Source organism: Salmo salar, chromosome 16 (genome assembly GCF_965601325.2).
Source record: "Salmo salar chromosome 16, fSalSal1, whole genome shotgun sequence".
Classification (NCBI taxonomy): domain Eukaryota; kingdom Metazoa; phylum Chordata; class Actinopteri; order Salmoniformes; family Salmonidae; genus Salmo; species Salmo salar.
The window spans coordinates 69,787,582-69,795,000 of record NC_138306.1 but is presented as its reverse complement, the minus strand read 5'-3'; the positions used below and the strand labels follow the sequence as shown (position 1 = coordinate 69,795,000).

Genomic DNA, 7,419 nt, shown 5'->3' with positions numbered 1-7,419 from the left:
CAATGGTTAGAGGCAACAGGAAATGATGTGGACTCGGGTCCCTAATTCAATCGATTGCAGATAAAGGAGAAAACACATTGCAGGTTCACTCAAAATGTTAGTCAGGGGCTGCGTTTTGACAGGCAGCCAAAACAGACCAATCAGATCAGCTCTGGAAAAGATCTGATGTAAAAAGAGCTGATGTGATTAGCCAAAAGACCAATTAGTGGAAAAACAATGAGAATTGGCCTGCCTGTGTAAATGCAGCCAGAGTGTTAATTGTGACAAAACCAACACAACCCATATCAGGTCTTAGAGATCCTATATGGATTCTATATGTATTTCTCTGCAAATGAACTACAAAAACTACACCTGTCCTTACATTATGTATATACACATATCATTTATTTTCCACCAAGTGTGATTGATTGAATTGGGTCTCATTAACATTTTCAAATGTACTTTTTAAAATTGTACAGCAATACTGTCACCAATACATGCTTTGTGGTTATCAACTACAGCTCTCTCTGGCTAGTCTCTCTTTTGATAAGGACAAGTAGAGGATATTAGTTTCAGGTTGCAGCGGAGGCCAGGGACACAGCCACCTGAGATGTCTCACTTCCTGTTTTAATACAGTCTGTCCCCAAACTCCCAGAACACACTAGGTCATGTCTGTCTACCACCTCGCTTTTAATGACCTCTGTCTGTCTGGCAGAGTGAAGTAGAAGACAGTTAGACAGAGTGCAGTAAGGATTGATCTAACCCCGACCGCGTCCCATGTGGCACCCTGTTCCCTATGTAGTGCACTACTTTTAACCAGAGCCCTATTTAAGGAATAGGGTTCCATGTGGGATGCAGACACTGTTAACACGACTCCTAAGACGGATGACAGATATCACCCGGCGCCCATTGAACTCGTCTGAAGATGTTTGTTGTGAAAGATGAAATTAGCTTGTCACGATTCTGGCTGACAGGAGATAGAGGGGAAGAGAGCCATTGGAGGCTGACGAGAGTGGCTTTGCGGGGGGTATTGTGCTCATTTACTGGGCTAGAGACGAAGACCTTGGACAAGGTATGACGTCCGTCACGCTGCGCACCGAGGCTTGAACCCAGGACATCTGCTTTGCTAGCACACGTGACCACCCTCCCAAATCATCTTACCAGTCGGCACCACCGAACAGTTAATGATTCAGCAGCGCAAGTGGCGACACTTCAGGCTGAGGAGTACGTTTCACACATCCCCATGTGCTACAAAGACACTGGAGAGCCTGTCACATAGCTTCTTACCGTCTCAAAATAGGAGTGCTGACCTAGGATCAGGATCCCACTGTCCATGTAATCATATTCAATGTAATCTAACAGTCAAAACTGATCCTAAATCAGCACTCCTACCCTGAAACACGCCAGCTCAGAAAAGATCAGACAACAGCAATGCAAAGGCAACAGAAAACATTTTAATACAATGTAAGGGGAAATAAACTAGGAGAATTGAGCGGTCATGGTGAATGAGACCGGCAGGGCTGACGAGGGCAAATGTATTTCTCATCACATTGACAGGTTAACTGCGTGTAAAAGATGCTCCTCCATTAAAACCCTCATGGGGGCATTTTACTCTGCAGATGGGGAGTTGTAATCATACTTGCTTGATAAGAAAGGGGAGGCAGGGAGGGCGAAGTGTGTGTGTGTGTGTGTGTGTGTGTGTGTGTGTGCTTGCGTGTGTGTGGTGGGGGGTGTGGGCCGGCCTTGGTGCAAATAAATCTCTGATAACAGTAACAGTAAGTGGACAAACTCAAGTCAAAGCAGCGTAGAATGAACATGTGTGGAAACTCTACAGAGGATTCGTGTGGGCAGTGCATTCACCTTCCCATATGTCATGATTATATTGAATTTGACAGTAAAACTACTGTACTACTACTTTGAATAATATTCCAATAGCGCCATTTTACTTCAATTAAAGCAGGGTTTCCCAAACTCGGTCCTGGGGCCCCTCCTGGGGACACATTTAGTTTTTTTCCCTAGCACTACACAATTGATTCAAAGCTTGATGATGAATTGGTTATTTGAATCAGCTGTGTAGTGTTAGGGCAAAAAACAAAATGTGCACCCAGGGGTGCTCAGGCCTGAATTTGGGAAACCCTGAATTAAAGTACTTTACCAATGACTTCAAAAAGTTGCTGCCATAAATGTACATTGTGTTATTTGATGATAGTGGCTAATAATGTCCCATCAAATCAAATTGTATTTGTCACATGCGCCGAATACAACAGGTATAGATAGACCTTACAGTGAAATGTTTACATACAAGCCCTTAACCAACAATGCAGTTAAGAAGAAATAAGTGTTAAGAAAGTATTTACTAAATAAACTGAAGTAAACAATAATTAAATAACAATACATATTTAAAAAAAGAAAAGATGTACTCTGCTATTTTCTTGCATCTAAATTCTATAAAACTGTCAAATATCTATTCGTCCAGTACACCCTGTTGCAATTAAATACGTCTTTGTGCGGATCTTTCTGTCATAGTCTGATGTGAGTGTACTGCACCACCTCAACAGTTAATTGCCGAAGTTGCCAAAGCCTATGAAAGAGGCTAATGTGCAATGACAGAGGTGCACTTAGCCACACAAGCGTGAACTGCTAATTACAGCAACGCCTTGTAAGATTAGTTATAGAGAACAGGCTTTAAATTGTGAAATGTAGGGTTGGAATCGTGTATGGCATGTTATTCAATAGATTTGAGCCGTGTGGAAAACAGTTTCCTACATCTCCAGTGAAAGGTGACTGCCTGGAATGAAACTGGTGAACCAGTGAACCACTTCATGTATAGGCATCACTTAAAGTGATAGTTCACCCCCAAAATCAATATGTGTCAGGTGTTTTCTTCCCTCAGACATGGTTGAAAGTCGACCAGAGTCAACAACAGATATGTAGGCATGTCCTTTTAAACACTTTTGACATGGCACCCTAGGCTTGGCAGTGTTACTACACTTGGTTGTGGTTAAAATGTGCTTTTACAGTGATTTCTCTTTCTGTCTTTTACAGTTAAACCAACGCTTATCGATGTTGACATATACGTCAATAGCATCGGACCTGTATCATCAATAGACATCATCATCATGAACATAATTTGATTACTTTGTTTTTCTGTGCTGCTTGAATAAAGGTCAACTGTGGGCCAAGAGAGTTAAGGCAAGATACATTCCATCATCTTTCAATATCCCATGTGAGCTGAGCTGCGCAGACAGGAAAGCAGTTTTAATCTGGTGGTGAAGTGGGATGTGTGGGTGTTGGAATGAGAAATAGAGCCTGTGGTCACAGTCCTCAGACAAGTTGTTATACCGTAGTAACTGTATCGGTATGTAAATGCCCTGTATGTAAATGACTCAAATGTAAATGGCTCAAATGTACATGACTAAACTTTAAATGTTTTCTCAGTGTCGGGCCTTGCATTGTAATACTTAGTAGTGAGAGCGTAATGAATATTGAATACATATGATGGTGTAATACAACTCTGGCTTCCACTGTAGTAAGAACAACCAGTGTGTTATTCATGATATACATCAGGGTTCTTAAGCCTTGTTGCTTATTTACTTAATCAATCTTATATGTAATGTCCCTATGTTTTGTAATCAACTTCATGCTGGTCTTGGGTAGTATAGTGTGCTGTTATTTTTCATTGTTGTGCAGTTCATTCAGGGCATACAGCCATTTTTTGTTTAGAATCAACAGCTACACCTTCTAGTGAGTCACCAGACCATCACATAACTGAACGATGTTCACCCCACCTTGGATTTTTACCTGATTATTTCAGGTACACCGTGATTGGTGAGTCACACAGATCTCCACCACAATGTAACTTTGGCTAGACTACGATAGCCTATAGGAGCATCCAACACCCTCCCTTAGCCCCGCCCCTGTAACTGTTTGTCCTGGCAACATTACAAAGCCAGGAAGAAAAGAAAAACAACAGATTTCTTCAGCTCGGCTTGGCTGCAAAACCCCGTCACACTTCAGTGCACACCGAGCATCACTCTGTGAACTATGGAGTGATCTCCCATGCCTTGAATGTCCATTTAACGCATTTAGATCATCAGAACTCTGTTTCTGGAAGACGAAGCAGCAGGTCAAGTCGATGGGTTGTATGGAACAGGGCATCCATATTGATCATCTACTATAGTTGTTACTTGTTCATATACAGTAGTGTTAGTAGTCAGTGGACTCACCCAGGTATGATATTCTATGGACATAGTTAGTGATCTAAGAGAATGATAATATACTTGCTATAATTTGGAACTTTGTGTGATACCCATCCGTACAATAAGACAGTTGAAGTCAGAAGTTTACATACACTTAGGTTGGAGTCATTAAAACTCGTTTTTCAACCACTCCACAAATTTCTTGCTAACAAACTATAGTTTTGACAAATCAGTTAGGACATCTACTTTGTGCATGACACAAGTAATTCTTCCAACAATTGTTTACAGACAGATTATTTCACTGTATCAAAACTCCAGTGGGTCAGAAGTTTACATACACTAAGTTGACTGTGCCTTTAAACACCATGGAAAATTCCAGAAAATGATGTCATGGCTTTAGAAGCTTCTGATAGGCTAATTGACATCATTTGAGTCAATTGGAGATGCACCTGTGGATGTATTTCAAGGTCTACCTTCAAAGTCAGTGCCTCTTTGCTTGACATCATAGGAAAATGAAAAGAAATCATCCAAGACCTAATTGTAGACCTCCAGAAGTCTGTCTCATCCTTGGGAGCAATTTCCAAACGCCTGGAGGTACCACATTCATCTGTTCAAACAATAGTACGGAAGTATAAACACCATGGGACCACGCAGCCGTCATACCGCTCAGGAACGTACTTTTGTGTGAAATGTGCAAATCAATCCCAGAACAACAGCAAAGGACCTTGTGAAGATGCTGGAGGAAACAGTCACAAAAGTATCTATATCCACAGTAAAACAAGTCCTATATCGACATAACCTGAAAGGCCGCTCAGCAAGGAAGAAGCCACTGCTCCAAAACCGCCATAAAAAAGCCAGACTACAGTTTGCAACTGCACATGGGGACAAAGATTGTACTTTTTGGAGAACTGTCCTCTGGTCTGATGAGACAAAAATAGAACTGTTTGGCCATAATGACCATCGTTATGTTTGGAGGAAAATGGGGGACGCTTGCAAGCCGAAGAACACCATCCCAACCGTGAAGCACGGGGGTGGCAGCATCATGTTGTGGGGGTGCTTTGCTGCAGGAGGGACTGGTGCACTTCACAAAATAGATGGCATCATGAGGGAGGAAAATTATGTGGATATATTGAAGCAACATCTCAAGACATCAGTCAGGAAGTTAAAGCTTGGTTGCAAATGGGTCTTCCAAATGGACAATGACCCCAAGCATACTTCCAAAGTTGTGGCAAAATGGCTTAACGCCAACAAAGTCAAGGTATTGGAGTGGCTATCACAAAGCCCTGACCTCAATCCCATAGAACATTTGTGGGCAGAACTGAAAAAGCGTGTGCGAGCAAGGTGGCCTACAAACCTGACTCAGTTACACTAGCTCTGTCAGGAGGAATGGGCCAAAATTCACCCAACTTATTGTGGGAAGCTTGTGGAAGGCTACCCGAAACGTTTGACCCAAGTTAAGCAATTTAAAGGCAATGCTACCAAATACTAATTGAGTGTATGTAAACTTCTGAAATAAATCATTCTCTCTACTATTATTCTGACATTTGACATTCTTAAAATAAAGTGGTGATCCTAACTGACCTAAAACAGGAAATGTCAGAAATTGTGAAAAACTGAGTTTAAATGTATTTGGCTAAAGTGTATGTAAACTTCCGACTTCAACTGTATGTATTGGGTTTATATAGTCAATGAAGGCTACTCACTCAGACATGATATTCTATGTTTCTGGCATGTACTCTACCGTAATTGTTTTTGTTTAAGCCATATATACAGTATAAGCCTAGTGTGTAGTCACCCAGACCTGATGTTCCATCGGCATTGTTAGCGATCCAAAGAGAAGGAGAGTCTTTTTTTGCCATCGGGGAATGGTTAGGGTTTATTTACACCGACGGTACTGAGTGCTCGGATGAGTCAACGTCACTGAAGCAGATATTAATCTAGGACAGAGTGTGATGGGAGCGTGTCTGATTAAGTACCATTAACTCAGAGCGCGGTGGTCATAGTTGCTGGTGCTATGCAGAGAAGATAGCACGTCGAATTAGTTGACCAAAAGAGGACACTATGCCAGAGTAATCTCGGCCTACAGTCCATCAGTTAAAGATAATGGCTCTCTCTCCATGAGATCTCGCAATGCTACAGTGCTTCATGGGGTGCCATTGAAAAATGATGGATATATGATGTTATTTGGTGCATTTTTTGCTGAGTGAAAACAGATTGTGTTAATATGAGGAATCAATATTCTTCCACAGGGCATGGTTATTTTTATGTTCCACGGGATTAGTGCCAATAAAGACAGAAATAAGATCTTCAGAACCTGTCTGATTGTTTTCTCTCCTCAGAATGAAAATAGATTGATTGAGTCTGCCAAAATGTCTAGCCCAGATAACAACGGGTTACATAATGTTAACTAGTGAGGAGCCACCCCACAGAGAAGAAGAGAGAAGTTTGACGACGCCATGTTTAAAATGGAGTACATCTAAAATGTGACACCAGGTCTCAGGGGAACAACAGTGGATCGGTGGGTAGTCTTTACTCGACCAACAGAGAACTCATTCTATTAAGCAGTCTGTCCAACCTTCAGTTTCTGATAGATCTCTAAAGGATTGCATCATGACATCTGTCTTAATATCCATATGATACCACTTATATTGACATTTTAGTCATTTAGCAGACGCTCTTATCCAGAGTGATTTACAGTAGCATAAGGGTTAAGTGCCTTGCTCAAGGGCATAGACAGAGTTTCCACCTAATCGGCTTCAGGATTCAAACCAGCGACCTTTCAATTATTGGCCCAATGGTTTTAACAACTAATATTCCTAATTTGGTGTGTATTCTATGCGGTGTGCTAGTAGGAACTTTAGACTTTGTCTACTCTCCTCCAGATTCCAATACATCGTTATTGGATTATATGGGACAATAGGATTATATGAAGTCTACAGGCCCAGATCGTATCTCTCCTTTCTAATAATTGGTGTCATCATACCTTTGTCATCATAGAGCAATGAGCATAGGAAATATTTTGTGTGTTGGATTCCATTAGCTTTGGTATCCAATATCCATACACATACAGTTTCACAGCTGTCAGCTAGGATTTACAGTTACAATTAGTGTAAAAAATATATACATATTATTTTTATCGTTAGCCAACACAGGAATGCAATGGCTCCCTTGGACTAATCCAATACCATCACTATAGTACATATCAGAAAAGAAAAATGTGAGACATTTCAAAAATGTTCAT

At 41.2% G+C, this 7,419-nt stretch overlaps 1 long non-coding RNA gene across 1 annotated transcript in view; it reads left to right on the top strand.

Moving 5' to 3' along the window:
* Positions 1 to 3,096, top strand: part of LOC145861126 (uncharacterized) — a 12,219-nt gene extending 9,123 nt beyond the window's left edge. Inside the window, exon 3 of the long non-coding RNA XR_014380958.1 lies at positions 3,025 to 3,096. This is a non-coding gene — a long non-coding RNA (uncharacterized LOC145861126). The remainder of the gene's footprint in view (positions 1 to 3,024) is intronic.
* Positions 3,097 to 7,419: the final 4,323 nt, after the last annotated feature.